This window comes from Barbus barbus, assembly GCF_936440315.1.
Source record: "Barbus barbus genome assembly, chromosome: 9".
Classification (NCBI taxonomy): domain Eukaryota; kingdom Metazoa; phylum Chordata; class Actinopteri; order Cypriniformes; family Cyprinidae; genus Barbus; species Barbus barbus.
In genome coordinates, this window is record NC_136737.1 from 12308939 (window position 1) to 12329729 (window position 20791).

Below are 20791 nucleotides of genomic sequence, written 5' to 3' on the forward strand. Positions count from 1 at the left end.
GATGAAGCATTCAGATCAGGAGATAAAGCAGCCCTCAAAACAGCAAGAGCCAATCTGTCCTGTGGCATCAAAAATGCAAAACGGTCATACGCTCAAAAAATCAACAATCACTTCACAGACAGCTGAGACACACGGAGCCTGTGGCAAGCCATTCAGACCATCACTGACTACAAGCCCCCGCCACAGGCCTGTGATGAGGACACATCCCTCGACATCCCCGATGCACTCAACCACTTTTATTCACAGTTTGAAATGCAGAATGACACACCTGCACTGTTCCCCAACCAGCTGCTTTACTCAAAATGTCTCTCTTTGCACATGTACAGTATTTGTGAAGCATTCGTATAGTTTGTATTTTTTATCCTTTATTCTTTTAGTTTGTATAGGGTAAATACTTATATATAGTATACTTCTTAAGTTAAATCTGTCAGTAGGTTAGTTGTGTATAGGTTTATAGTGTTTTTACTTCATTGTTGTATGTCTGTATTTATGTAGCACCGTGGTCCTGCGAGGCACGGCATTTCGTTTAATATTGAGTTTGTCTTTATTGTTGCTGTTTTCATAATGAAAAAACTAAAAAAATAAAACAATGAACCACAACGCATTTGTTTTAAAAGAGAGAAAAGACCTTATACAATGTGTTTTAATTAAGAGGCTAATAATGAACCCCAAACTACGATCGTTTTAAAGAAAGGGGAAATCCAAAGACCATTCATTTATTTGTGTTACAATGCGGGAAAAACATATTTCTCTTATTCATATTGTTTATGAAAGTTCAAATTTTAATATAGGCCTAAGTAATAAGCTACTTTGTCATTGTATTGCTGATGTTGTGTGTCGGTTTTTCTTTTTCATTAAGAGTAGTCTAATATTGAATCAACCTGAATCATCCTATTTTGTTCCAAGAATAGGAAAGATCTAACGTTAAAGATCAAAATAAGCGCTACAGATGCGAGAATACGAGATCGGTTGCTGCTGAGGTAAATAGACACTCTCGATCTTTATCTGCTGTATCTTTGCAATGGCTGTAGAAATGGTCATTAATTCTTGATTTGGGTACGGTGCCGGTAATAATATGATCAAAAAGTCATGGCAACAAACTACTTCCTAAGTTAGTTTAAGTTGAAACATCTTTCACAATCAATTTGATTCAACTTAATTCATGCTCTACTGTTGCCTATTGTCATTGTAGGCTTAGGCTTCTTTTTTCTATTAATTTTAATGAATATACAAATTAATAAAATAAGTTTTATTTATTTTCTGTTACAAAATGTTCATTTATTAACACCGCACCTACACGCCAGGGGGTGCTGCAGCACCCTCAGCACCCCAACTTCCCGCAGTAATGATTACAAATGATAAAATTTTAAAGTTATAAAGTTATATTTTTGGGCTTTTATGCCTTTAATGGACAGGGCTGTAGAGAGATGACAGGAAAGCATTGGGAAGAGAGAGGGGAGTGGGATCAGCAAAGGACCTCAAGACGGGAAATCAAAATTGGGGTAGCTGTGAGCACAATCTGTCGCCAACAAAATATATATATTTTTTTTTTCACATAAACGCATTGCTTTACTTCAGAAGGCCTTTATTAACTCCACAGAGCTATGTGGAGCACTTTTTATGATGGATGGATGCACTTTTTTGGGCTTCAAAGTCTCGGCACCCATTCACTGCCATTAGAAATCTTGGTAGAATCACAACATATTGTAATATAATTTTAATATAACAACATATTCATCTGAAAGAAGAAAGTGATATACACCTAGGATGGCTTGAGGGTGAGTAAATCGTGGGGTATTTTTAATTTTGGGGTGAACTATCCCTTCAATACATCTTCTGTATTAGCATGCAAACAGCTAATCGGTTTGTTGAGGATGCCCATAATGCATCACTGCTTTCAAATGAGAAAAACTTTAGTAAAGTAAAGTCGTGACGTATTGTCAAGTATGGTGACCCATACTCGAAATTGGTGCTCTGCCTTTAACCCATCCAAGTGCACACACACAGCAGTGAGTAGTGAACAAATCCACACACACACACACACACACACACACCGTGAACACACACCCGGAGCAGTGGGCAGCCATGCTGCGGCGCCCGGGGAGCAGTTGGGGGTTCGGTGCCTTGCTCAAGGGCACCTCAGTCGTGGTATTGAGGGTGGAGAGAGCGCTGGACGTTCCCTCCCCCCACCTACAATCCCTGCCGGCCTTTCGATTACGAGTCCGACTCTCTAACCATTAGGCCACGACTTCCCCAAAGGGGAAGGGGGAAAGGGACGTTCTCTGCATTTAACCCATCCAGGTACACCTGGAGCAGCGGGCAGCCATCAATGCGGCGCCCGGGGAGCAGTTGAGGGGTTCGGTGCCTTGCTCAAGGGTCTCACCTCAGTCGTGGTTGCCGGACCTGAGACTCGAACCCACGACCTTCGGGTTACAAGTCCAACTCTCTATCCATTAGACCACGACTGCCCCCTTCTTTAATGAGTAAACGTAATGACTCACTGATGTGAGGAATCTGCCATTAACACCTACACGCTGCTTGCGGTAGTGCGACGGGTTTCATTTTCTCTTATTTATGCTCTCGATCTGGTAATTGAGAGACACAAAGTGCATCGGGGGTCAAGGATGTGGTTTTGTTCTACCTCCTCGGTGTGGTGAGGAGAGACAAACATCCGGTGTTGTATTGAAGAGGTAATCACCTTTATCCGTTCTGCCACATAACCCTCTTCAGGTTATTGATAAACAGCCAGTACTCATTACTATCAGCGGAGGTTCCTCTCCGTCCGCTCTGCCTGATGAAACAAGGGATACCTTAAACACAGAGACCTACTTTCCTGGATTCGGGCTCGGGTGTCGCTTTAACTTAATCTGGGCTGTCAGAAAGGGAGCTCTTGTTTGGCTAAAGACAAAGAGGGATCTATCTGAGAGCCGCGAAACAGCTTTTTTCGGCGCGGGTCAGAGCAAACGTGGATTGGTGCTGGACGGCTCTGATGAAAACCAGATAAAGCCTACTGGAAGAGCCTCCCCCACTGACAGATGGACAGAACAATCACTCAGCTCAGCTCTCCAGCAGCACCAGGGCTTTTCATCAGTCTGCCGCAAAAACGCGCTTTATCACCGTGTTGTGATATTCATTTCTTGCACAAAAGCCTGATTCTGATGTTCTATATGAGTTTGCTTTAAATTAAATTATTCCAGAAATGTAAAACATGATTTCAATGAATTCGGCTTATATAAACATCCTATTAATACATTAATAAATGCATGTGTGTATGTATTTAACCCTACTTAAATTATTCTAAAAATAAAAAAGTAATAAGTTGTCTATATAAGTATTAAAATACAATGTTTAAAATGATATATGAATAAATTTGAAAATGTACATAAATAACCCTCACTGAATTACCTTAAGAATAACAAAAATGGTCTTAAGCAATTGTGTATCCAAGTATTGATAATCTCCAGTATCAAAAAATAAATAAATGTCAATAAATAATAAATATCCCCCATTAAATTATCCTAAAATGAATAATAATAGTAATACAAAAGGTCTTAATGGCCTATATGATCTCTGTCAATTCTGTCTGTATAAATATCCCATGAATATTAACAAATAAAAATAATTAGTTCACATGAAATTTTTCCAAGAATGAAAAAGTCTTAACAAATTAGGTTAAGACAAAAAAAGTTAAAATCCTAAGTATATCGATATAAATAAATGTGAAAACATGAATGAATGAATGAATAAGCATTATTAAATCATCCTAAAATAATAATAAAAATGTATTAAGCAATGGCCTATACAAGTTGAATAATCCTAGTTACGTAAATATATAAAAACTGGAAATCAAATAAATTATTAAATAAAAATAGCCCTCATTATATAAATGTAAATAAATGTCTTATTAAATTGTTCTAAACTCTTATTTTTCTATACAAGTATTAAAAATCCCAATTATCTTAATATGCAATACAAATATAAAATAATTAAATATTAAATGAAAATAGTCTTAATCGACTGTAATAATTATAAATCTATATAAACAACCCTCATTAAATTATTCTAAGGATGAAAACAATCTCAGTTAATTTGGTCTGCATAAATATCCTATTAATATATAAATAGGAATATATTATCTAAATAAAATATAAACAGTCCTCATTAAAGAATCAATTCTTAATTATCTATTCAACTATTAAAACCCCAGTTATCCAAATGTTTGTATGTAAATATTAATAAATAAATAAATAAATGAATAAGCTAACCTTCTTAAAAGACAGACCTCGAATCTCATTTCAAGATTTGCAGTACAGAGCAAAAGTTGCAACACTTTTTTGGTCACTGTTCACTTTCATTGAATGGAAAAAGAGCTGCGTGAACATTTCTGATAAATATCTCCTTTAGCAGTCCATGGAGGAAATTCAGACATAAGTGTTTGTATTGACATGAGGATGAATATGTGATAAAAACTTTCATTTTTAAGTCAAATAACCCTGTGATGAAGAGTCAAATAGTTACAGAAGCAGCTGTTAAAGTGGTGGTTATGTATTGGCTCAGTATCTTGGCACTCAGTTCTGTAAGTGGGGAAATGACAAAACAACACAAGCCATCTTACCATTTACCACCTCAGATGTAATGTGACAAATGGTGCCACATCCATCTCATTTTCTCTGCCAGTGATTTCCGGTGTCTTTAAGCCCTGGAGTCGGTTTGATAAGAATTTGATTACTGTTTCTTCTTGCAGAAATTGAACACCGATGGCTACCGGCTCCGAAAATTCCTTATCTGGGATTCTGGCTGTGGTCGTGTGCCTATTTCAATCCCCCCAAGGAATGGATCCTGGGAACGGTAGTTGCAAAACAATCCAAAATAGATAACATTAATTTGTACAAGCATGTCCAGGGGAGAAAAGGAAGGATACCCTTGAAATTAGATATTTGCCCCAAAATGTAATGATGTTTGGTGTGCAAATTGCATTTTTATCTCATTTTCATTTTGTCCAGGGAAATGAGAAAAGACTGCGACTAATAAATGCTTTCAACATCTTTCTTTCTTTCTTTCTTTCTTTCTATAGTGACCAAACAACAAATATAACTCATTATTATTATTATTATTATTATTATTATTACAAGCAAAAAGTGTGATTTGTCTGGCACTAGCTTCCAAATGGTTTTGCAAAAACTAGCAGTTATTATGAATAAGTTAAATTCAGTGTCGCATGATCCTTCAGAAATCATTCTAACATGCTGATTTGCTGATTTCTTCTTTCTTCTTGTGGACTACACTGTAAAAAAAAAATTCTGTGGTTTTCACAAACTAATTTTGGCAGCTGTGGTTGCCAGAATAATTTTGTAAAAAAATACAGAAAAACTGTAAAACCATTTACAGAACAAAACTGTAAAGTTTACAGTATAAAACTGTACTTTACAAACAAGGAAATTTGAATGTAAACCGTTAAATTCAACAACACACACTGCTATTAAAATCTGTTTTGTATCTTTAACATACTGACAACCACCATAATAATGCAGGTTGTAAAAGAGAAAGCCACATGAAGAATCAAAGCTCATCACAAGTAGCTTCACCACAAGCAGAAGTATATACTAATACACAGAGTCATTCATGCAAACACAAAACACCATCATGGTAACACACGATACTTAATGCAATAAACTTTCATTAAACAACAGAAGATGTAATATAAAGCCCAAATGTACATAGCTGATAACAAAAGCTATTAAAAAAAACATGATTATTTAAACAAAATACTTTCAAATGTGGAGTGTCACGCAGGGAATCTGGGAATATCAGTTTACAGTTTTTGACTGTACAGTTGGGCAAAAAAGTATTTAGTCAGCCACCAATTGTGCAAGTTCTCCCACTTAAAAAGATGAGAGAGGCTTGTAATTTTCATCATAGGTACACTTCAACTATGATAGACAGAATGGGGGGAAAGAATCCAGGAAATCACATTGTAGGATTTTTAAAGAATTTATTTGCAAATTATGGTGGAAAATAAGTATTTGGTCAATAACAAAAGTTTATCTCAATACTTTGTTATATACCCTTTGTTGGCAATGACAGAGGTCAAACGTTTTCTGTAAGTCTTCACAAGGTTTTCACACACTGTTGCTGGTATTTTGGCCCATTCCTCCATGCAGATCTCCTCTAGAGCAGTGATGTTTTGGGGCTGTCGCTGGGCAACACGGACTTTCAACTCCCTCCAAAGATTTTCTATGGGGTTGAGATCTGGAGACTGGCTAGGCCACTCCAGGACCTTGAAATGCTTCTTACGAAGCCACTCCTTCGTTGCCTTAATTTGGACAATTTTAAAGGCGATTTTCGCAATATTTAGATTTTTTGTTTGCACCCTCAGATTCCAGATTTTCAAATAGTTTTATGTCCTATCCTAACAAACCATACATCAATGCAAAGTTTATTTATTCAGCTTTTCAGATGTTTTGATGTATAAATCTCAGTTTCAAAAAATTTACCCTTATGCCTGGTTTTGTGGCCCAGTGTCACAAATAATAATAAATAAAAAAAATCAGCATTCAAGAGACTTCTTTCAAATACATAAACATGTTATTTATTATATAACATTTGACTACTAATGTGTATATGTATATACACAAACAAACAAACAACACTTTAATACTTAAAGATACTTCTTGCAATAAAACTTGCAATATTTCTCCTGTCTTGTACTTTTTGGAAAAGTTTGTGAACTTGATTTTGCATTTGAGTGCTCGGTCATCCATAACAGCTGAAAATAGGATAGCTGGAGTATCAGGACAGCTTGTCTCTATTAGCGAGAAGGGGAAACACAGTAAGATGGTACCTTCTGGGGAGAGGGGATGTGGAGCTCAGTGGCAATAGGTTTGGACACAGTTGTGTGCACAGTGCCAAACTCCACAGGCCGTGCTTATCGCGGCTCAGGAGATTTGGTTTTGTAGGACACATACGTTTGGGGTTCAGGAGAAGGTTTTTGTGAAGTTTGCTTGTCACACAATGTGAAAGATTATAAGTCGAAACATTTGACTACACTCAACTTTCTGATCTTTTATGGGTTCCGATTCAGGCTGAGCTCTCAAACGGAACAACTGTTAGAAAATTATAAAGAGAGATGACGGTTTTACTAATAATAATAATAATAATAATAGGCAGCAAACATACTTTTTCAGTAAATCACTAAACCATATTAATTTCATCATTCCACATAATTAATATTTATGAGCCAAACTGGTTTGTACCCCAAAATTTGGGCTGTTTTAAAAACTATTAATTTATATATTACAAAATACATATAGAACGCACTTTATACATACAGTAACTTATTTATTTTTTACAATATTTTTTAAATTATTAAATATTTTTAATTTAGTTATTTTATTTATTTGTTATATAAGGTCAACAATATTGGGATCCTGATACAATCATGAAGCAATAAAATCTAATTTAAAAATAAAATTATTGGGGGAAAAAAAGGCACTTTGGGATAATCATAATCTTTACTCTTTAATTTAATATTTTAAATATTGTAAACATTAGATTTTTTATTTTTTTTGCCTAAATTGAAGGGATGTGGTGTAACCAACATGCAGAAAAAAGAAAACAGACCACAAAATAGGAAATATCACAAATTTAGACATATTAACATAAAATGGGAAATATCATAGATTTAATATCAAATAATTTTACCTTTTTTTGACAAAGTGAGGTTAGTTCAGGTTGTAAAAATGTCATACAATGTAATAAGCCTATATGATATTTGTTAATTAAAAATATTTAAAAACTTATTTTTGAAAAAAAAAAATTTTAGTTATTCATTTTAAATTTTAATAAAAATGGTATAAAAACTACATAAATACAAATAGTACAACTACTAACTTAAATTTATTTTTATGCAATTTTTTAAAAATCTAACCCTTCTATCTTAAAATCTTTTGCAAACAGTACGTACTGTACACATTTTGATTTGCCAGTTTTAATAAGCCTCAAGTTTCTTGTCTAATTCTTTTTTAGTCAAGTAGTTCAGCACCTTTTTTTTTTAATCCGCCTTCATAAATTCAGCTGGGTGTCTCCAATCAAAAGTATGCATGCTTGTTTACTTGCATGTTGTGGATTTTAGTCAGAATGCATGTGAGCATGTCTCTCAGGACAATGGAGATTTCTCTCTTTTTTTAACTCTAAAAAAAAGTTGATTTTGATGGGAGCAATCCCTGCTGATGCTCAGTGGGGCTGAGCTTTTTGAACCAGAAAGAACAAAGAGCCAAAAAAGGCTGCTCTTGACAAGGAGTGAGGGAGCGCGAGGAGCCGCACGCTATACTTGGACATGAAAAAGAAACTGTGCAGATGAGAGGATATTGCTATAATTTGACATTTGCAGTCAGAGATGAGGTTCAATTTAGAGAGGGTTCTTGAGAATCGCAAATTGCACGGCCTCCTTTGGATGAGCTCCCGTGCTCTTTTTCCAATCCACTTCCAATCGCTCATTGCGCGCCCCCAGAAAGGCTGGCTTTTGTTTTTCCCTCAACTGGCGATGATGTGCGCTATCTCTTGCGGTCCACACAGCCCTAATGGAAAGCTTTAACTGATCTTATCTAATTCCAGTATAGAGACGGCTACTTTATCCTCTACGCTGCCACCCCACAGACCAGAATTTTCTGTTGCGTTTTCACTTTTCGCCAAATGTAATTGTGACATAACTGGGATTAGAAAACTTTCATTTGTTTGCCTCGCCGTTTCGTAATCCGTTTGTTTGCGTGTTTCGACACAACGCTGGCGAGACATTTAGCAATTAGTAAATGTGGCCACTGGAGATCCTGGAGCAATATTTGATCTCTCTGCCTGCTTTACCTCATCTGCAAACAACCTGGCTAAGCCCGTCTCAAGGGAAAATGGGGAGCTGTTATTGGAACAAACAAACGAGAGAAAAAATTCAGGAAAATATTGGAAAATCCGTCAGTTGCTTTCTCATGCAATGATGACTATAAGGCAGATAAGCAGTCATATTGAATGAGCATGATGAATGTATTGGAAATAAGATCTTTCTCCAAAAAACTAAAATCATGGCAGCTTTTTTCTAATAACACATATATTTTGAGTAACTGAGATCCAATAAATAGCCAATATTAAACGTTTCTATACTGTTTAAGTAACACAATAAATACAAAAATCATTATTTTAAAATGCTACAAGTGAATTTGGGTATTGTACTATGATGGATATTGATTTTTAAATGTGATAATCTAACAGTGTTATTAAATTAATTTTGTTTTTAAAGATTAATTTTTTTTTTTTAATCTAAAAAGTTAGATGACAGGAAAAGTAATCTAAAATGTAAAAATTGAAGAAATGGCATGAACAATTAAATGTCCAACATCAACTGATACTGATTAATAATAATAATAATAATAATAATAATAATAATAATAATGTAATGAGAAAACAGAACAGAATCAACATAAATGTATAGCGGAAATCATTTAAGTTCAACAATTTAATGTAAACAGTTTAGAAATTAGTCTGATTCAAAGGGGAATCAGAAGATCGAATCCTGACTGGACGAGAGGAGGAGCTGGGGATGGAGGAGGGTTATTAGCTGCTGATAATACTGAAGGAACTTATTTATGAGTGCATGTAGTTGCAAAGTTACTTACTGTTAGTAGGATGTCTAAAGTGGACTATCAAAATAAAGTGTTGCCGACAAAACTACTGTACCCTACTGTAAATAGACTTGAGGTGTTTTGATGTTCTATATATTACTAAGGACTCAAATTCATGTTTGCTTTACGACACACTGACTGAAACACATGGTTTTCAGTGAGTGGAACAAAACTGACAGAAAAGTGATGTGCACATCTGTCCAATACTCCAGAGATACAAATTATGAACTAATGAGCCTATTTACAGTACATATGCAAAAAAGCACATAAAATACAATCTTCTTTAGGTAAGCATCATAGCTTTGCTGACAAATACCAGTCAGATGTTCGTAACCAAGATGTTCCACCACAGCAACAGAATAAGCAGAAATTCAACAAACATGCCACAACAATACAATCATATCAAGTGTTTGTTTTAGTAGCTGTTGACAGAGAAATGTATGTTTACAATACATTTATGCATGTGACAGACACTGTAATCCAAAGAGACTTACAATGCATTCAAGGTATAGATATTATCTGTATGTTTGTTCTCTGGGAATAGATCCCACGACCTTGGTGTTGCTAGCACAAAGCCTTATCATTTGAACTGCAGGAGACGTTTAGTATTTGTGGCTAAAAGAACGTGATTTGATTTATTTATCCTTCAGTTAATTGTTTTGATGTTTGGTTTGGTGCCTAGCTTCACTTCAGTGAAGTGAGACCCACAACACATGTGCCTTCTGCTAACTTTAGCAGGCTAGTTTGTTTGTTTTGTTGTGTGGAATAAAAATAGCCAATATGATGTGAAAACTAAGAAAAATTTTACAGACAAAATAAAGAAATGTCAAGAATCACAAAACAAACCAACAGGCTTCATTTTATTGAGTTCCACACCATATGTGCCTTCTGTTAACTTTAGCATAGTAGGTTCATTTGTTGTGCGGTATAAAAACAGCCAATATGTTTGGATTTATAGGACTTCTGTGAGATGTTAAATCTAAGAACCCCAAAAAAGATTTTACAGACAAAATAATGTAAAGATCCATAAAGCAAACCAACAGGCTCCACTTCATTGAGTCCACCACATGTGCAGTCTGTTAACAGGTTCAATTAGCATATAGGCCAGTTTTAATGTATGAAAAAGAGCCAATATGCTTAGACATTTTCTGAGCGATATTAAATCTAAGTATGCAGAAGTGATTTACAGGCAAAATAAAGAAATGTAAGAAACCATAAAGCAAACAACTCAACATGCTTCAACTCACAGCATTCCAGTAGTCTGCTAACGTTAGCATAGTATGCTAGTTTGTTTTATTTTGATTTATGGAATAAAAAGAGAATATATTTAGACATTTTTTTATAAATGTTCTGTGAAATATTAAATCTAAAAACGCAAATAATAAGATCATTAAAGCAAAAAAAAAGGTAAAAAAAAGCTTCACTTCATTGAGTTGCACACCACACATCTTCTACTAACTTTAACGAGTTAGCATAGCATGGTAACTATATCGTTTCATTGTTTCTATCAATGTGTGAAGAGAAACGACTCAAAATTCTTAGACATTTTGATAAAAGCAAACGGCTTCACTTTGCTTAGCATATAGGCTAGTTTTAGTTTTTACTGTTGTGTGAAGTAAAACAACCCATAGGTTTACACATTTTCATAAAAGTTGTGTGAGATATTAAATTTAAGCACCCAGAAAGATTTTACAGACAAAATAAAATGTATGGATTGGCAAAGCAAACCAAAGCAAGATTAGCATGAGGTTCCATTTTGGTCTAGACAGGTTTTTGCTACAGTAGTTACCCTTACAAAAAATTAACCATGGTTTAGCTACAAATAGAACTAAAACCATTATTAGTATTATAGTTAAACCATGGTAACATAAATTGACCATGGTTTTGCTGCACTAAACATTAACCATGGTATTAGTTTCTACACTTTTACTATAATAAAACCACGGTTCATTTTTGTAAGGGTACTTCTAGTCCATCTAAGCAAACCAGGCTCCCCTGCTAGCCACCAGAAGTTAGCTGACTAGCATAGTCTCACTAGTTTATTTATTTATTTCACAAACAATCCCCCATATAAGGATATTTGTGTTACGGATATGTGGTTGTAGATTAAGTAAATGAAGATCAGGAGCATGCCGATGCATCAACCCACATGGAAAGAACCTATATGAGGATATATGCGCATATATGAAACCTATATGCAGTATATATGCACATATATGATAACATATATGCTGCATATATGCGTATATATGCCACATATAGGCAAAATTGAGGTGCATGTGCATATAAAGGCCATATAGGTCTCCTGTATTGCTTCTTTATATCCACATATAAGCCCTATATGTACATGTAAATGTAAATTTAGACATTTTGGGCTTTTATTTATGTTGTCTAGCAGCTATGGATTTTAATAATTTTACTAATATATAGGTAAACATATAGGTGCATATATGCACACATATATATATACACATGCATATATGTACCTATATAGGTACATGTATGCACGTATATGTGTACATATATGTATGCATATGTGTACATATATGTACGCATATACGTGTACATATATGTGCATATATGTACATATAATATAGGAAAACGGCCAATTTTATATATGTCACATATATTAAAAACATATATCAAAACCTATATTAAAACATATATGTTTATATAGGTTATTTCCGTGTGGGAACACACTATTTATTTAAGACAGGACAAAGATTCAAACCAAACTGAGTGCTTATAAAGAACCGAAAACAAAGGAGTTAACAAGCTGATTAATTAAACACAGGTGAATAGATTTAACGATGATAAACTGAAGACAACTAATGAGGAAAACCGGAACAAAACCAAATAAGGGCAAACAGGAAACTAAACAGAAACCAAACCGTGACAATTTGCTACTCTCTGTAATATGCAAACTTTTAGCATCTTCAGCATCTCAAAAACACATTAAAAGCAAGTAGTATGCATGAACTGAAAACCAGTTTTTAACATCTACATACTATATTGTGCTTATGCCACAGTTTCAGGCCTCTATTTTGAAGTAAACATATTACAGCAGTCCTAGCACTCAATCTCAGTGCATCACACTTTGGAGATCTGCAAACCTGGAAAACACCCTCACATACTGACACTCTTCAAAGTTTGAAGCAGTACATTATCTGCAGGACTCCAACCAAGGCAAAAGTGAAAGGATGGCAGCAGGATACAGATATAAAAGCAGAGTCAGAAAAGGAACTAAGGACTGGAAACCAAAGTGAAAAAAACCTGTCAGTCTGGAGGCTCTGGGGAGCAGCGTGTCGCCTGAATCTGCTGCCAATACTTGGAAAAAAGTGTGAGTATCTTCATCCTTTGACAGCTGTCTCATACCTGACAGACGGACAGCCCAAAACAAGCAGTACCAGAGATAGCACAAAAGATGATGGAATTGTTGAAGATGTCTTTACCCTGAGCGTCAAATTCCTAATCTCACTAAGATAGCGATGGCATTTGCTTTTTGCCTTTGCTTACGTTTTTTACTTACCCACTGCTATGTTCTTCAAAAAGCCTGTGGAAAACAAATGCTGCGTTTGAAATCTCACAAACCACTTTATGACTCAGATTCAAAATAGCATAATGCAAAAGATTCCCTAGTGCCAAAATAAAAGCATAAAGCTGAATAAAGTCAGATAATACAAATTCCTTCTAATGCCCAAAGTATACTATATGCTGACAGTCTACTCACCCTCAGGCCATGCAAGATGTAGATGAGTTTGTTTCTTCCCCAGTTCAGCTTTTGAGAGAATTAGCTTTACATCACTTGCTCACCAGTGGGTCCTCTGCAGTGAATGGGTATTACAATATTACAAGCTTCTTGTAATGCATTCTGGGATTGTATACACCTCTTTCATCAGTCAACCTGTGAAGCTCCTACTGTATTTATGAGATAGGTATAGTCAATATTACTTGTTCGAGTCAAAGCAAAATATTTTTTAAAACAGGGGAACAAAACCCAAAAGCTCAGTAATCACTGGATAAAGATCTGGATCTTCAGCACATAAAACTCAGAAAGGAAACAAAAATAACAGTGTAAGATAAATCCAGAAAGACTAAAAAGAATCAAATATGACCAACCAAACAGACGGACTTCACAGAAAGAACAAAAACACAGATAATAGGCAACAAGGGATGTAAAACAAAGACTAGAAGGGAGTGGCAAGATCCTGACAGGAAACTCAGTTGTGAAGTAGCCAATATAAACCAATATACTGTAAACCAACAATGGCAATATTTAAACCACTGAATGAACATGCTTTGATTAATTAATTATTCATGCATGGTATCTAACAAATTAATAACTTACCTCAAATGAGTGAAGTGAAGTGACATACTGCCAAGTATGGTGACCCATACTTTAATAATAACAGATTTAGCTTCACTTTAGTTGTCTGTCACTAAATCTACCATCCCAGAGTTACAATATGTATGGCTCAACTTAAAGTCTGCATTGAAATACGGCCAGAAGTCATCATCTTGGGATACTCTTGTGGAACAAGACATCCACTTTCTTCAAAAAGCCTGCAGAAAACAAATGCTGCATTTGAAATATCACATGTCTCTCTCACAAATCTCACTGCTTTATGGCTCAGATTCAAAACACAAGTACAAAAGATTCCATTGTGACAAAACCTCAGCGCAAGCATACAGCTGTGTGAAGTCTGATAGTACAAAATTCTTGCCACAAAAGCTTGAGCAACCCAAGGCATGGAGAATACAGCCATTCAACGGCACAACTGAATTAAATTGCATGAACTTTAAACGCAAACAGCTCCTAATTTCAGTCCATGCACTTGATATGACCTACACAGCACTTCGTAATCTTGTTCCCTTTGTGCAGTTAGTGATGATGGCATTGTGCTGAGAAATTTGGAGCCTATCATCGACTGAGGCCTGGTCTGCGGCAATCACTAGGCGGCAGGGTTTAATAGAGCTCAGTGGTGATTGGAGCCCCCTAAGAGATTAAACCACAGTCTTTACATAATGAACAGCTTAATGATGGCATTACAGAGGCACTTAATGGCATCGTAAATACCGTCATCGCCCATACCGACTATCCCGAAAATGTATTAACCATCTGTAATTGGGGCATTAAATAACGGTCAGTTTACAAAGCACATTTGCAATGATGTTACCTGGGAAATCCTCAGAAATGGTTAATTATTGATATTAAAACAACCAGTAGTGCATTTAGAGCGATGATGGCTTTAGGGAGTCACAGAAAATGGCATTTTTAATGGACATGCCAGCCTCCCTTAATGTGGCTAACAATGTTCACGCAGCAGCTAAAGTGCTAAATAACAGGCATCATTCCAACATATGTTCACTGGGAAAACGTGCTTGTTTCTGGATTTCTGTAAATTTCCAAAATGTACCTATACTTACAATTCACTGCAGTTTTCAGCTGAAATTAACCCTAGTGGCAGAACTTTTCTTTTCACACAAATTATGACAGTAAACTAATGCATTTTGATATTTGTATCACATAATCAGCTCCATATGTATGGCTTTTCTGATGTGAACTTGTAAAGTAAACGTCCTCAGTAACACACTTGGTACAAGTCCCGTGAAACAGGAGTCATGAGAAAGAAAGAAAGAAAGAAAGAAAGAAAGAAAGAAAGAAAGAAAGAAAGAAAGAAAGAAAGAAAGAAAGAAAGAAAGAAAGAAAGAAAAACTTAAAGACTTCGTAAACCTTAGCTTTAATGGCATGGTTGTTAGAGAAAATGCATTTTTATCTTTTTCTTTTGCTCGTACTGGTCGGGTGTAGGTGGAACTATATTTGTAAAAATGTTAGTGCCACTTACTAGTTGTTTAGCCAAACGGATTCGGTCAACTGATACAAAAGTGTGAAGATATTTTCAAAAAGTCCAGAGAGCCAAAAGGTCCCATAGTTGAAAAAAAAAACAAATATGGTCATCAATCCCAATATACGGAGGTGAAACCACATAAATGTGATGGATAAAGCATTCAGTAGGGATTGGTTTAGTTAAAGCACTTGCAATATAAGTACGATCAAATGAGCCACAAGCCATCATTTACTCAAAGCCACATTCTTCCTCCTGACAACATCTTTTCAGCTCATCCTGCCTGAATTCTTCTCAAGCGGTTTCGCTGCATTCAGTGTGCAGTATGTACCGTGTACGCCTCCAGATATTTTGCTTCCCTGGGGAAATCCGGCTTCGACAACACACACAACCCTTCCCCTCAGTTCCAGCTGAAATCTTTGCAAGTCGAACCTCAAACCGCTCAAACAGAGTGCACATACTTTTCCAAGGTCAGCGGCTCTCTTCCTTCCACTCGACTTTAGCGACTGGCAGAATTAAAAAGGTTTGTCAGGCTGATTAAACTCGGAAGGCGCTATATAGAAGGTGTCTGATCCTTCTTTGACAGACAGTTAGGATTTTCTTCTATCCTCTCTCCAACTCTTGCTCCACGCTCTTATTTAACAAGATCAGATGTTATGTCACAGCAAGGTGCAACTTTCATTAACCTCCAGCTGCGCTATGATTTGAATGTGCCAGCCCTGCAATTAGTTGATTGTGATTGATTGATTGAAGTCAGTGGCTTTTTCCCCCCTCCTCCTTCTTCGAGGGCTCTGGTAATTAATTCGGACTCGTTCCTTCCTCCCCCTCATGGCTTGCGCATTATTCTCCAACAGGCTCTGCTCGCCAGAACGTTCCCTGGCAGATTTGTGGTCATGGCATGGGGCAAATGCAAACGCTCTCATCACAGCGTGTCCACGACATGCTAAGCGGTAATGAAAGGGGAACAGGTGACATTGGACAAAACGCTGTTTGACGTTTGTCACCTTTTCTACTTTCATCCAGGAACTAATGTGAGATACAATATGAAGACTGCGTGGTTGATGACATTATTTTTATTTTGTATTTAAACTGAAACATAAGTAGTGATATAAGAACAACTGATACACAGTTCGATCCAAAAGTCTGTATTGAAATTCTGCATTTTTTCCCCTTATAATAACAGGAATTAACAAAGTTTTAGGATTTTAAGAAACAAAAACAGTGATGTAAAATTCAACAGAAATAATTAAGATTCTGCACTATTTCTAGGTCACTAATCAAATGTTGTCTTAACTAGGCCATTTTCACAGATGCAAATGCTAATGTAAATGCTTATGTGTGACATTGACCATGTTGAATCTTTTGTACAAAAGGTCAAATTTCCTTGTTCCCATTAAAAAAATGCAAAATAGATGCCATTTTACTAGTGTTTTCAGACTTTTGGATCTTTAAAAATGTGACACTGACTCACATTAATTCACCACCATTTGCTGTGTTGAAAACCTTGCTAGGTTTTCTGGATGTATTAAAGGTGCATATATGGAGGGGTTTACATACCACTACTGAAGAAATGGCAAAAAACTAAACACAACATTTTTAGTTGAAAATTAAAAATTCATTCCAACAATCAACTCAATATGACTGAATTTGGTGTCCTGAGAGTTCACACCTGCCTCTGAACATAGCAAAAGGAATCAGGTAAGTATCCTGCACTTTTCTAGCCAACCTAGTATGATAATTTTTCACATTAAGGATTTCTGAAAAGTATTTATAGGCCAGGAGTTTGAAAAAAGTTTTTTTTAAGCTATCAAAATGGTGGAAGTCTGCAAAATGGCTTACAGCGCCATTAAGGTTTTATGTTGTCTTTGTTCTTATTACGATATAAAAAATAACTTTACCACAGACATCTGCAGTTCTGCTTATAAAGACACTTGCTGAGCAGCGTGTTTGTAAATGTTGATGGCTGCATCAATATTTGAAAATGGGTTTCAAGGCATTTGGATACATCCTAGTTGACATATATAGTAATATATTTTTGTGGTTTGCAGTTACTCCTGACTCTGACTTCAGACGGTCTGTCAGTCATTTTTGACAAATCCAAAAGAATACTCTTGCCTGCAAACATATGTCAGTAAAACCAACAACCCAACAAATTTACTGTTTTTACTCTTTTTTTTAATACTTTTTTCAAGGGCCAAAATGCCAATTTTATGCACAGTTATGCACCCATAACCTAATTCTGTTGACATTATCTGCATTAACATCAGAATAATCGGACCATTCCAAGTTAAATGACCAAACAAATTGCACAAAATGAAAACAGAATGTGTGACTATCACCCAACAACACCTAGTGACCACTTCATTTTTAAGTGAGATTCTATTTCACGCATACACCAAATAATGGCTCTGTTCCAAACCCTATTGAACTTCACTGCTTCCTATAGCAGCTTCCTTTTAATGTAGAATCCTCACTGAAATGTTAGCTCTTAAGTGACTGATTTTGAAAGATATAGCACTTGTGTCATTCAAACATTTGAAAAGTTGTAGGACAGAAAGGATAAAAAATAAGATGTGACATGAAAACAAAAACTATAGTTCCCCCAAAAATGAAAATTCTGTCATTAATTATTCACCCTCATGTAGTTCAAAACCCGTAAGACCTTCGTTCATCTTCAGAACACAAATTAAGATATTTTTCATTAAAGCTTTCTAACCCTGCATAGATAGCAATAAATATGATCTTTCCAATATGACTTGAACTCACCATGAATTTACACAGCAAACACAAAAACCATCTAAAATAGTTTATTTTATATCTCTCCAACTTCTCACTATTGAACAAATTACATGTTCTACTGACTCGTCATCTGATTTTCTTTTTTCCCCCGCAGAGCTTATCATAGTGCATTCTGGTTTGCTGTGTCCATATAAAGGATATACATGACGCTGGCTTGGAATTCGGCCAAAACGAGGTATCTTATGAGGCAGCATACAGACAGCTCACTATGTTTCGGAACACAGCGTATGTGTCAAAAAATGGAGCCAATTTCCATAAAGTATATTGTGTTTAATCCTGCTGTCACAGCTGAGGATGATTTTGCTGACATTTGAATATAGCCTCAATTCTTTACCTTACAGCCCAAGCCTGGCTGTGGAGAGCTCAAATATTGAGCATAGCTACCTTTATCACAGCATTCGATCGATACATCATTGCACAGCTGTCAGATAAGCCATATCAGCCTCGTAGATTCCAGTCGGCTCGTCTGTATGCTTCCCCTTTTCTATCCTGGATTGTTTTCTCTGGCCCCTTTTAAGATGGGAAATAGCTTTGGTAGGAACGTTCGAGCGGCTCTAACAAAAGATGAACCGTCATCTAGGTAAAGGTTATCAGACGTGGCGCCCTGCAAAGTTTCTGGCACCCGTTCTGAGTGCCGGCCAATTCCAGGCTGAATAAGCAACGCAAAATGTGTCTCCTTGCTGCAAATGCCAGACAATACTCAAGTGCCAATTAGTTTGACACTGTTGTAAAACACGGGTGATGTATCCTGGAAGAACCCTGCTTGCATCATGCTTCATGCATTGGTAATGACAAAAGAACTTAAATTGCCTTTCTCTGCTGCCCTTGAAATTTTAAATCGCTTGCTCTGTCTCCTTCTATTTGTCTTTCATGGTTCCTGATCCCAGAGTCATACTCTCTCAACAATATAGAGTGTTGTAAAAATGGCCGGATGCCTTTAGAAATCTTGGTTTAGATTTGATTTATAGAACGCCGAGATATTTTTTTGGCAGAAAAGATATATAACAACTGCTATGTAAAAAAGCATATGTGTGGTCCTAAGAAGAATTTTTACACTTAAGTCACACTTAAAAACTGTCATTGTCAACAAATGCCATTACATTAGATTTGAAATATCAAGCCAGATAGCAGAAGCACATTAAATTATAAAATAAAACAACAGATGCACTATTCAAAATTAAGAGCTTTTAGATTACAATTTCAAGTTGTTATTAGAAAAAAATGATCTTGGATTTATTTTACCATGGATTTGACCATTTTAGACTATAAAAAGGGCCCTTAACACATCTTATTATGTCAGCAAACATCATTAGCTGGTTCACATGCGGATTCATATTCATTAGTATTGGAACACATTTCTATATGAGAAATACAAATTTGCAATTTCCAATAAATATCTGCCTGTAACGTCTCCTCATTTGGTCCATTTGGACCAACCATGGTACCAAACCTCCAAACCAGCTATTTAACATTTTTCGGTGCAAATAATTAATTAGAAATGTCAAAAATTACCTTGATGCAAGATTGTGAAAGGGTTTCACCTCGCGAGAACCCTTCCCTGCGAGTTCTGCAGCTTTTGTACTGGGTCAGGATAACCTTGCAGTTGTTACACTGAAGGAAAGACCACGCAATATGGTGTAAAAGAATAATGCCAGATAAGAAATGTGATTCGGATTTAGTTTGCTGATTAGTGAAAGGTTAATGCAATTCTAACTTTTGATAGAATGTAAAAACTGTTTGTAAAGCACTAATATAGTCTATATATATATGAAAGATTGTTAAAAATAATAATAATAGTAATAAAAAGAGTAACTTAAGCATTTATTTCACTGATTTTAAATCTTACAACTGAGACTTTTTTCTTGCAATTCTGAGAAAAAAGCTAGAATGGCTAATCTCAACTGTGTGTTTATAACTTGCAGTTGTGAGATATAAACTTAGAATTGTGAGAATAAAGTCAGAATGATGGGATAAGAAGTCACAATTAAATTAGTTAAATTAAATTAAATTCAGAAAATCAAAATTGAAAAAAAAAATCTAAATTGTGTAAATTAAATAATTCAATTATTTTGAGGAAAAAAAAAATCTAAATTGTGTAAAATAATTCAATAATTTTGAGAAAAAAAAATTAGAATTGCTAGATATAAACTAAAAATTAGAGGGAAAAACACCAACATTTAAACTTATACATACATTCGCAGCCCTGAGAAAAAAAAAATTTGGGCTGAGAATTCTTTTTAATTTAATAAAAAAAAAAAAAACAAATTCTAAATTGCCAGACGTAAACTCACAATTCTAAGAAAAAAGGCAGAATTGTGAGATGCAAACTCATACCTCATAACCTCATGTCTAAATTGCAAGGTGTAAACTCTGAATTCCAAGATGTAAACTGAGAATTAGAGAGAGAGAGCTCCAAAATTGCAAGATTTAAACTTGTAATTACAATCCTATTAATTGCAATTGCAAGATACATATTTG